The sequence below is a fragment of the Lolium perenne genome, chromosome 5 (genome assembly GCF_019359855.2).
Source record: "Lolium perenne isolate Kyuss_39 chromosome 5, Kyuss_2.0, whole genome shotgun sequence".
NCBI lineage: Eukaryota > Viridiplantae > Streptophyta > Magnoliopsida > Poales > Poaceae > Lolium > Lolium perenne.
In genome coordinates, this window is record NC_067248.2 from 185,772,600 (window position 1) to 185,785,573 (window position 12,974).

Genomic DNA, 12,974 nt, shown 5'->3' on the forward strand with positions numbered 1-12,974 from the left:
CTGAAATATAAACAGGATAAAATCAAACGACAAGCAAAGATAGAATTTTTCATTAATCTCTTGGAATAATTACAAGGGCATTACAGTGGAGCTAAGGAAATACGTGTCGCTAAACGACTACTTTGGCGACAAAAGCAAAAGAAACAAAGAAAAACAGAGGCATGCAACTAGACCTCCGGCCTTGACGAGCTAGGAGTCGACGCTGGCTTAATCCCGAGATAGGCCAAGATCTTCTTCGTGTTGGGCTTGGCTGCCTTGATCAGCGACTTCCACCTTGATTGTTCTATTTGCTCGGTGTCGCCAACTTTCATCCAAGCCGATAGTCCTGTCGACCGTCGGCAACCAAGGCGACAAAGTGTTTTCAACGGCAACCTTCATATTCTCTTGGCGCATCTTCGGTCCAAGGTCTTCCTGTATTGAACATCTTGGCAAGGTTGAGGAAAGTCGCAGGCTCCTCCTTCTTCGGGAAGAAGTAGGGGAACAATGCCGACAATACTGCATTAGCATTCGATACACCTTCCCGAATCTCGGACCCATGAAGCTCCAGATAGGAAAGCGCGTCAAGGACCGGATCATCAACAGGATTCGTCAGGTCAAAGTCCTGGTTTGTTTGGACTGTCAAGGAAACAAAGTATTAGTGAAAAGACAAGAAACAAAGATTTTCCTAAAAATAGAAGGGAGCAGTAAAATTACCGAAAGTACGGCGACTCTGAGTCTTCAGGCGCTTGAGGATTCCTTCTTCACGAGAAGCTAGCTGACTTTGTGCTCATCTAAAGCAGCTGTAGCATCCTTAAGCTTTTTCTCAGCTTCCTCGACACCAGCAGCTTTCGCCTTGGCTTCATCAGCTTCGGTCTTGGCTTTGCTAGCAGCGAGGTCCGCTTTCTTGCGAGCCGCCTCACTTTGCTCAAGTTTTCGAGAAAGTGCGTCGGCGCGTTCGTTAGCCTCTGCAAGTTTCTCTGTTGAGATATGAAAAAAAAGAGGAGAAAGATCAAAAATCGCGACAAGCACCAAGAGTAAAAAATCAAGGAAAAACAGCAAGTACAAAAGTCGTTACCTTCGGCTCTATTAGCATATTCACGGTACCCAACAAATTGGGAACCGATGCGGAGAAGATCCTTGATCATAGGCTGTTCAACGTGAACACAGAAAGAAAAACATCGGCATGAAAAAGAGAAAAGGTGTGAAAAAACAAAATAAGGAAAATATAGATGTCGACAAGCTTACATCATCTAGGAGCAGAAGTGCATTTAACCGCCCAACTGAGGGGCAGGTTCAATAATCTTTTCAACCCTTGTCCTTTTTGGCGAAGGAGCAAGGGGGCTTGATGGCGGAGTAGTGGTGACGACGTTTTGTTGAGGAGGCGAGGTTTCTTCTCCTTCAACTAGCGTGTCTGAGGCAAGTACAGTACGTGACGTGCTTGTCCGAGGAGCCACGTCAGTAGTTGGAACTTCTTCCTCGTCATCGCTAATAATCAAAAAATCGGCAGCATAAAAAGCAAGACAAGCTAAATATTTCGAGTACAAAAATAGAGAGAAATAAAGACGACTTACGAGCTGATGAGGGATTCAGCATAAAGATCGTAAGTTGCCTTCGGATGAGAAGGAACAACTTCTTCAGCCTTAGAGGTGCCAGAATCTTCAACATCAGTCCTCTTCCTTTTGTTCTTGGGAGAAACAGCAGGAGGAAGGGATTGCGTCGATTCACTGGCTTCAGACTCAACTTCTTTTTCATGAGAAGCCGCAGATTTGTGAGAACCCGCGACTTCACTTTCACGAATAGAAGAAGCTTGAGTATCTTCGGCAACGATGGCCTGTTCTTCGACTTCTCCACCCTCCGGAAGAGGAGGAAGGGAAATCATGGTAGGATGGTTCTGTAAAAATTAGTGACCAGAAGGAAAAATTAAAAGAGATGACAATATAATGAGGTGCAGAGAAAGTGCAAAATAAGGTAAAAACTCGGCAAGACAAAATACCTCGGGGAGTGGATTGGCGGCGCTGTACGGTTCCACGCGACAAGAGGAAGGAATTGGGTCTTTACCCAGACGAGAAAGTCTTCGAATCAACTTCTCCAAGTCCTTGGTAGAAAGATCACCGGAGATTCTGTTGGCGTCATTTTTACCACAATACGTCCAAAGGGGATTTTTGCGAGCCTGAAGAGGCTGCACTCTAATCCTAAGGAAGTAGGCTGTGATTTGAACACCAGACAGCTCTTGGCCTCGAGTGTTTTGAAGTTGGCGAATACGGGACATGAGTGCCTCTGTCGCCTTTTTCTCTTCCTCGGAAGCTTCGGCATCCCAGGAGCGGCGGCGCTGGATTCTGGCACTTCCGTCAAAAGGAACTATGTTGTGCTCAACAGAGTTGGCGCTTTCTTCGTGAATATAGAGCCACTTTTTGCGCCATCCTTGGACAGAATCAGGAAATTTGACGTCGAAATAGTCGACGTCGCATTTAACACAGATAACAACGCCACCTATGTTATAAGTGACGTTGTGGGAGCCATTGCGGCGGAGGCAGAAAATACGTTTCCACAGAGCCCAATTGGGAGGGATTCCGAGGAAACATTCGCAAAGAGTGATGAAGATGGAAATGTGAAGGATGGAATTGGGGGTCAACTGGTGCAGTTGAATCCCATAAACAAAAAGAAGACCGCGGAGGAAATCGTGGATTGGGGTCGAGAGGCCGCGGATGAGATGATCAACAAAACTAACCCGATACTCCATTGGAGGCTTGGGGTAGCTTTCTTCGCTAGGAAAGCGGATGGCGTCCTCCTTCTTCATGAGGCCAAGCCTCTTCAAAGATATTGGTGTCTTGGTTGGAGATTTTGGATCTCTCCCACTCAAGATCCCTCGGCCATCTTGGATTCCGGAGGCCGTGGCGAGTCCGACGCGTGCGCGGTGGCATCAACGGCTATGGGAGAGGAATGTGTGTGCGTGCGGTAGATCGGAGAAAGATTGGGCGCAGGAGAGGTTTTGCGAAGAGGAATGGTGAGCGGCGCAAGCAAGGGATGAACGGAGGTTGAAGAAAGGTTTATATAAGAATCGGGTGAAACAAAGGTCTTGGATTGGATGAAGAGATCGTGTGGTGAGAATAGATCTTCTAGATACAAGGGTAAAAAGGTATTTTTACTGAGATAGGCGTTACTGTACGTGCGCCAGAAAAAGCGGAGGACGTGTGTCCCCCACTTGCACGACGTGTCAACATGGTGGAAACAATGGACCCACAGGGCAGAAAAATCACGACTATTCGAGAAGGATGAAGTAAATTTGGTTAAGGGAAGCATGTCGACAAGAAAAGTTAAAAAAGATTGGTGACAGGAAGAATTATTCAATACTTCGGGAGCCTTTGATCAAAAACAAGTTTTTCCCCAAATGCTCGGGGGCTACTTCGACAAAAAGTAAACTTTCGACTATAGCAATATAGAAATTGCGGGAGCCTACAACCAAGCACAAGTTCTTGGCTGTAGCCTCGGGGGCTACTCCCATCGGGAACGCTGTTCGCGTGCCCGATGAAATTAACAAAGGAAAAAATAGAAAAGCAAGAGAGTATATTTCGAGTTATAATTAACTCTACATATACTCCCATCGGGAGAGCAATATAAGTCATATTTGACTCGATAAAATGTGCCATTCCAACAGCCGGAAAAGCACTCGACAATATATTCTCAGAACGCCGAAGTTGCGATCAATTTCTGAACGCCGCAAATTTGCGAAGGTAAGACCCCAGATCCGTTCTGCTGGGCGTGGCATCGCCGAAGACTGCGCTCTGCTACTTTTATCCGTATCAACAGATACGAAGAAAAATCCTAACGGACGCGTTAGGTACCCGATAAATTTGACTGGGACTCGACAGAATGGTAAGACCTTAAGCGGCACCTGTCGAAGTTTACACCAGTATCCCGAGATCATGTCTAGGGACGTGATTTTGAAGTAGGTTTTTGCGGATTGCCACTAGAGCAGTTAACTAGTACCTGATCCGTCAGATGAACTAGCCCCAACTACCATTATCCCTGTACAATATAGAATCTTATGTGAAGAAATATAAAAAAGTTAAAGCTTTCGAATAAAAGTAAACAGTGGAGATTTTCCCTGACTCTACGATTCAAGCAAAATCTCGGGGGCTACTGACATAGGCATCCCAAATGGGCCTGCCGAAGATGGTACCCGGGGTTTACTGGAGGCCCAATACCCGAAGAATAAGAAGATTCGGGAGCCCAAGATTTACTAAGGAAAGATAGAGTTGTAATAGGAAGTGTTGTTTGTAATCTGGCGGGATGAGTTAGAAACCGTCCCGGACTCTGTAAACTTGTATAGCACGAATCCCTCGGCTCCACCTCCTATATAAAGGGGGAGTCGAGGGACGAAGAATCAATCGAATCATTGTCTGCAAACCCTAGTTTTCATATTCGTCGAGTACTTTCCGGCTGAAACCTTCGAGATCTACTTACCCTCTACTTCCAACTAAACCCTAGCCTACAATCCATAGGCATTGACAAGTTGATACCTTGTCAGTTAGGATATACTTTTCTGTGATTGTTCTACAATTGGTAGCTGGGAAGAAAGTGCTTTCTTATAACGTTAAGCATATGACAAAATTTATATTCTTAAATTTTTGTCATATATTTTTGCAGGTTTTTAATCCTATTTGTGAAATTTGCAGTAGGACTTGGTTAGAATATTTGAAAATGGAACGAAACTACCAATATTGCCTTAGTTGCTACATGGGTGTTAGGTCTCTGGTCATTGTCCCTTTTAAGCTGAATCATAGAGAGATTGAAGCATTGCATGCATTCATTGTTCCAATATTTGTTGAGACAATTGATGGTATCTCCTTATCCCCTATAGGATAATGTTTTGGTCGGCTGATATATATTGTTTGATGATGTGTTCTTCATATTGCAATGATAAGTTATCAATTTCGAGACATGTTTTGTATATTGTTCCTTTAAAGCCCATGGTGTTGTTTCTTACCTGATAATGGTGGTTCAAACCTTAGTTCCGACAAATCTTTAGTCTTCTTTTAGCAAAAGAATGGCGTTGAAAAATATATGCCCGAGGAGTTTGAAAAGGTAAACTCGCGAACTTGCTCTTCTTACATGTATTACTTATTACCATGGTGTATGGTATTTTAATAATCCTTCTTGATTCTTTAGTCAGCAGTTTGTTTTGTGCTTGTTGCGGCTTGCTTTATTTTCCCCCAAGTGTAATCTTATATTTGCAAAATGCTAGCTATATGGTATCACACAATTCTCATTTTTTATTTGAATTAGCTAGATATCTTTTGTTTCAGCACTTGACCAGTACCGGAGGATTGGTGATAATTTTTTATGAGTAACTTTATCCTAGCTTGTTATTAACTTGATATACTTTGATCACATATAAACACAAATGATTGGAAACGATTATCCTATATTCAGTGGCTGAGCCGGGCCATCTGTGGAGCATGGGCATGGTTTGAGAGGTGTGGACTTGGTTAGAAATGCCCACAAGAACTCACGATGAAACACTCGATCTTTAATAGAACTAATGGAGTGTTTGACGATGGAACCTGGGTAGTGTGGTTTTGGTCAACTGAGGAAAGAAAAAAATGTGGTCTGATGGTGTTATCTTTAGATAACTGGTGGAAATGTCTTGTAGGGCGAATTCAATGGATGGATGTATACCATTATGTAGGCAGTGGCGGTAGATGTGATCGGCATGGCTAGATTTTTGTTTGTAGTAACACATATTTTTTTTTTGGATAGGAAACATGCACATCTTGATTTTGTTTGACACAAACGCAGCACGTTGACCACAAAGACTAGCTGACATCAACGCCAACATCGAACACACGTAAATGCATTCGTACCAACCACCATCGGTATTTAATCCGTGTTAATAATTGTATATGTTGTGCTTTTGAAATCACTGAATATTCATCATGTCGTTACATTTCGAGAAGTTTCTAAATTGAATCCATAAACGATAGCTTTATACTTGTTGTGAACTTGATATACTTTAATTGCATATAAACACTGATGCTTGAAAACGATTATACTATGTATATGCTGTGTGCTTTTGAAATCATTGAATACTAACCATGTTGTTACTTCTGGAAAGGTGCATAAATTGCAATCCCTATTATTTTCTAAGTGTGAATGAGTTGATAAATTGCATGCCCACTTCAAAGCCAAACTCAATGGTTCAGCCAATTAATTGGATAAACTGAGCCAATAGTAGGACGGTGCTTTAGAAGAGATACATTGCAGCATTTGAACTTCGCTGATATCCTCTTTGCATGCATGACCTATTGTAATTAACGTTCTTGTATACCTTTATTTCCTTATTAATATCTTGTTTACTCTTATCTGGTTCCATTGAATACTATTTGACAATGCAAGTTTAAATCATTTACAGGTATCTTTTTTTTCTGTAAACACAATGACACAGGCCACAGGAACAAGCGTAGCTTCGATGCCTATGACAGGTTCAGGCCACTGACAACTTATATACTCTTGGCGGGCTTCTCAGGAAGGATGCCTACACTTCAGTCTCCTCTGCTGCCGCACCTGCAGATCATGAAAAGTGCATTGACCCTTGCAGCCATCTTAGATCTGTTGCTTCCCCCTACATGTTAACTTTGGGGAGTGGCAATCTAGGAGATACTCTTTGTGGCGGACAATAGTTGATGTCACCTCCCCAGTGATGCATTCAACCTCCCGTTGCTCACGATTACTTAATTATTCTGTCCAACTTCTGACCTGTGTAAAAAATCACATAAGCTGTGTGTTGATTAATTCAAGCTAAGATCCAGCCTTGTTTGTAAAATAAATCTGTTTACGCATCAATATTATCTGTAGGCTGTAGCAGCTGTTGTTGTTGTAAAACGATTGCCCCACTTCCCCGATAATGGAGCAACCTGGCTTCAGCATCAGCTAGACACAGAATGGAATTGGTTCGCCACTAATCGGTGAGGAGGCGTCCCATAGGGCGCCCCAACCACTAGTAACCTACAATCTCCGATCCCCTGGGGATGAAATTGCGTGTGAAAGATGATTTTTTAGCAGGAGCTTTTTAAAGTAGGAAATTGATCCGATACACGGTTTTGGAAGGACATTTGGCTAGGAGACACTTCTTTAGCACATCAATATCCGGTACATCGAAAGAATGTTTTAGTTGCTACTGTGTTGGCACAAAATCCGCTTAATATTGCTTTTAGGAGGGCTTTTAACAAAAACAAATGGAATCAATGGATTAATCTTTGTCAACGGTTAATGATGGTACAGTTGACAAACACTCCGGATAAATTTGTTTGGAAACTTACTGATTCCGGAAATTTTTCAGTCAAATAAATGTATCTTGACTTAATGAATGGTCACACTCCTTTTTTATGCAAATATCTGTGGAAATTAAAAATACCTCTCAAGATCAAAAAAATTTTGTGGTTTCTTAACAATAAAGTACTACTTACAAAAGACAATTTGGTGAAACGGAATTGGCATAGATGCACTATATGTTGTTTTTTGTAATGAGCCAAATACCATAAATCACTTATTCTTATCATGTTCATTTGCCAAAATTGTTTGGCGAATGATTTATTTTACTTTTGGTATACAGCCACCTGCAAATATTACTAATATGTTTGGTAATTGGCTTAATGGGGTTCATAAATTGGATAAGAATAGAATACGGATTGGCATATCTGATGTATGCTGGTCTCTTTGGACAAACCGGAATGACATAATTTTTAACAGACACAAGGGAACTAATTTTTTGCAGGTTATTCGGCGTGCGGCGTATTTGATCTAACAATGGACTTTCCTTCTTCCGGAGGATCAGCGGGAGACTATGGATATTGTGTGCAACCGTCTGCTGACGGTTACTCAGGACTTCTTTTTCCAGGCTACTGGGTTGCGACACACTAGTAGGATACAAAATGGATAATTCTGTGTTTTTATTCATTTTCCGATGGTTGATACTTGTCTCAACCATCTCTCATCCGTGATGTAAACTTCTGAATATTTTTGAACAATTCAAATAAATGAAAAGCCGTGTGCATCACATTGATGCAGAGGCTGGGCAATGCCCCATTTCGAAAAAACCTAACAAAATCCCATGATCTTCTTGGAACTGGTTGCGTGTGTGCTGCTGGCGTGCAGTTGACATGGGAGTTAGAAATCTTTGTGGTGTAACTTTTCTTCAGTTCCCCGGCAACGGTGCCAGAAAATTATCTTGATACGTGGGAAGCACACGCCCGTTGGGAACCCCAAGAGGAAGGTGTGATGCGTACAGCAGCAAGTTTTCCCTCAGTAAGAAACCAAGGTTATCGAACCAGTAGGAATCAAGGGCCACGTGAAGGTTGTTGGTGACGGAGTGTAGTGCGGCGCAACACCAAGGATTCCGGCGCCAACGTGGAACCTGCACAACACAATCAAAATACTTTGCCCCAACTTAACAGTGAGGTTGTCAATCTCACCGGCTTGTTGTAAACAAAGGATTAAACGTATGGTGTGGAAGATGATGTTTGTTTGCAAAGAACAGCAGAGAACAATGATTGCAGTAGATTGTATTCAGATGTAAAAGAATGGACCGAGGTCCACAGTTCACTAGTGGTGTCTCTCCAATAAGAAATAGCATGTTGGGTGAACAAATTAGAGTTGGGCAATTGACAAATAGAGAGGGCATAACAATGCACATACATATCATGATGACTACTATGAGATTTACTTAGGGCATTACGACAAAGTACATAGACCGCTATCCAGCAAGCATCTATGCCTAAAAAGTCCACCTTCGGGTTAGCATCCGCACCCCTTCCAGTATTAAGTTGCAAACAACAGACAATTGCATTAAGTATGGTGCGTAATGTAATCAACACAAATATCCTTAGACATAGCATTGATGTTTTATCCCTAGTGGCAACAGCACATCCACAACCTTAGAACTTTCTGTCATTGTCCCAGATTTAATGGAGGCATGAATCCACTATCGAGCATAAATACTCCCTCTTGGACTTACAAGTAACGACTTGGCCAGAGCCTCTATTAGCAACGGAGAGCATGCAAGATCATAAACAACACATAGATGATAGATTGATAATCAACATAACATAGCATTCCATATTCATCGGATCCCAACAAACGCAACATGTAGCATTACAAATAGATGATCTTGATCATGTTAGGCAACTCACAAGATCTAACAATGATAGCACAATGAGGAGAAGACAACCATCTAGCTACTGCTATGGACCCATAGTCCAGGGGTGAACTACTCACACATCACTCCGGAGGCGACCATGGCGGTGAAGAGTCCTCCGGGAGATGATTCCCCTCTCCGGCAGGGTGCCGGAGGCGATCTCCTGAATCCCCCGAGATGGGATTGGCGGCGGCGGCGTCTCTGAAACTTTTTCCGTATCGTGGCTCTTGGTAATAGGGTTTTCGCGACGGAGTGTTTAAGTAGGCGGAGGGCAGGGTCGGTGGAGGCACGAGGGCCCCACACCATAGGTCGGCGTGGGCCCCATGCTGGCCGCGCTGCCCTATGGTTAGGGCGCTGATAACCCACAAGTATAGGGGATCGCGGTAGTCTTCGAGGGAAGTAAAACCCAAATTTATTGATTCGACACAAGGGGAGGTAAAGAATACTTATAAGCCTTAACAACTAAGTTGTCAATTCAGCTGCACCTGGAAAAGCACTAGTAACAGGGGTGATGTGAAAGTAGCAGTAATATGAGAGCAGTAGTAACAGTAACACAACAGCAGTAATAGCAATATGAGAGCAATGGCACCAGAAAATAGTTGATACTACTTCCAATGACATATAGAACGAGTATATGATGATGAGAGATGGACCGGGGTTCCCAGCGATCTACACTAGTGGTAACTCTCCAATAAGTGACAAGTGTTGGGTGAACAAATTACAGTTGGGCAATTGATAGGATTGATAAGCATTAAGAAAGAACATCAATTCATTAATCATGTAGGCATGTTTTCCATATATAGTCGTACGTGCTCGCAATGAGAAACTTGCACAACATCTTTTGTCCTACCAGCCGGTGGCAGCCGGGCCTCAAGGGAATCTACTGGATATTAAGGTACTCCTTTTAATAGAGTACCGGAGGAAAGCATTAACACTCCGTGAAAACATGTGTCCCTCACATCACCGCCATCCCCTCCGGTTGTCCCGATTCTTGTCACTTCGGGGCCTTTGGTTCCGGACAGTAACATGTGCATACAACTTGTAGATACAATCTAAGCAATAATATAAAGCTCAAATCTAAGATCATGCCACTCGGGCCCTAGTGACAAGCATTAAGCATAACAAGATTGCAGCAACAATAACTTCACAAACTTTATAGATAGACTAATCATAATGTATCATCCATCGGATCCCAACAAACACAACACCGATTACATTAGATGAATCTCAATCATGTAAGGCAGCTCATGGGATCATTGTATTGAAGTACATGGAGGAGAGAATTCCAACTAGCTATTGCTAGAACCCGTAGTCCATGGGGGAACTACTCACGGAGCATGATGGAGGCGGTGGCGTCGATGGAGATGGCTTCCGGGGGTACTTCCCGTCCCGGCAGGGTGCCGGAACAGAGACTTCTGTCCCCCGAATTGGAGTTTCGCGATGGCGGTGGCACCCCTGGAGTCTTTCTGGAGTTTCGTCAATTGGTACTGCGTTTTTAGGTCGAAAGGGGTTATATAGGCGAAGAGGCGGCGCAGGAGGGTCGACAGGGTGGCCTCCCCATAGGGGGGCGCGGCCAGGGTGTGGCCCGCGCGGCCCACCCGTGTGGTGGCCCCCTGGCTCTCCTCCGACTCTCCTTTGGTGTTCTGGATGCTTCCGGGAAAAATAGGATGTTTGGCGTTGATTTCGTCCAATTCCGAGAATATTGCCCGAACAGCCTTTCTGGAACCAAAAACAGCAGAAAACAGGAACTGGCACTGTGGCATCTTGTTAATAGGTTAGTTCCGGAAAATACATGAAATCATCATAAAGTGCAAGCAAAACATGTAAGTATTGTCATAAAACAAGCATGGAACATCAGAAATTATGGATACGTTGGAGACGTATCAGCATCCCCAAGCTTAGTTCCTACTCGTCCTCGAGTAGGTAAACGATAAAAAGAATAATTTCTGTAGTGACATGCTACTTACATAACCTTGATCATACTATTACAAAGCATATGAAATGAATGAAGTGACTCAAGGCAATAATCTATAGTTGCTAACAAAGATAACATATAGCAAAACTTTTCATGAAGAGTACTTTCAAGACAAGTATCAAAAGTCTTGCACAAGAGTTAACTCATAAAGCAATAAATTCAAAGCAAAGGCATCGAAACAACACAAAGGAAGATATAAGTTTCAGCAGTTGCTTTCAACTTTCAACATGCATATCTCATGTATAATTGTCAACATAAAGTAATATGATGAATGCAAATATGCAAGTATGTAAGAATCAATGCACAGTTAACACAAGTGTTTGCTTCTAAGATGGAAGGAAGTAGGTAAACTGACTCAACATAAAGTAAAAGAATGGCCCTTCGCAGAGGGAAGCATTGATTGCTATATTTGTGCTAGAGCTTTGGTTTTGAAAACATAAAGAGAGCATAAAATTAAAGTTTTGAGAGGTGTTTGTTGTTGTCAATGAATGGTAGTGGGCACTCTAACCCCCTCGCCAGACAAACCTTCAAAGAGCGGCTCCCATGAATTATTTTTATTTTTGGGTGGCACTCCTTCCAACCTTTCTTTCACAAACCATGGCTAACCGAATCCTCGGGTGCCTGCCAACAATCTCATACCATGAAGGAGTGCCTTTTTATTTTAGTTTTATTATGATGACACTCCTCCCCACCTTTGCTTTCTCAAGCCATGGCTAACCGAATCCTTCGGGTGCCGTCCAACAATCACATACCATGGAGGAGTGTCTATTTTGGTTAATTAATTTGGGACTGGGAATCCCATTGCCAGCTCTTTTTGCAAAATTATTGGATAAGCGGATGAAGCCACTAGTCCATTGGTGAAAGTTGCCCAACAAGATTGAAACATAAAACACCACATACTTCCTCATGAGCTATAAAACATTGACACAAATTGAGAAGCATTTTGAATTGTTTAAAGGTAGCACTCAAGCAATTTACTTTGGAATGGCGGAGAAATACCATGTAGTAGGTAGGTATGGTGGACACAAATGGCATAGTGGTTGGCTCAAGGATTTTGGATGCATGAGAAGTATTCCCTCTCGATACAAGGCTTAGGCTAGCAAGGCTATTTGAAGCAAACACAAGTCTGAACCGGTACAGCAAAACTTACATAAGAACATATTGCAAGCATTATAATACTCTACACTGTCTTCCTTGTTGCTCAAACACTTTTACCAAAAAATATCTAGACCTTAAGAGAGACCAATCATGCAAACCAATTTTAACAAGCTCTACAGTAGTTCTCCACTAATAGGTTTAAACTACATGAAAAAACTTAATCATGATCTACTTGAGAGCTCAAAACAATTGCCAAGTGTCAAATTATCCAAGACATTATGAGGCATTCTCTGTTTCCAACCAAATAACCATAAGTATTGTAGCTTCCAACTTTTATCATTGAACATTAAAAGTAAAACGAAGAACAAGTGTTCATATGAAAAAGCGGAGCGTGTCTCTCTCCCAAACAAGGATTGCTAGGATCCGATCTTATTCAAACACAAACAAAAATAAAAGCACACAGACGCTCCAAGTAAAGCACATATGATGTGACCGAATAAAAATATAGTTTCAATAGAAGAAACCTGATAAGTTGATGAAGAAAGGGATGCCTTGGGCATCCCCAAGCTTAGACGCTTGAGACTTCTTGAAATATGCAGGGATGAACCACGGGGGCATCCCAAGCTTTGACTTTTCACTCTTCTTGATCATATATCATCCTCCTCTCTTGACCCTTGAAAACTTCCTTCACACCAAACTTCTCATAAACTTTATTAGAGGGGTTAGTAC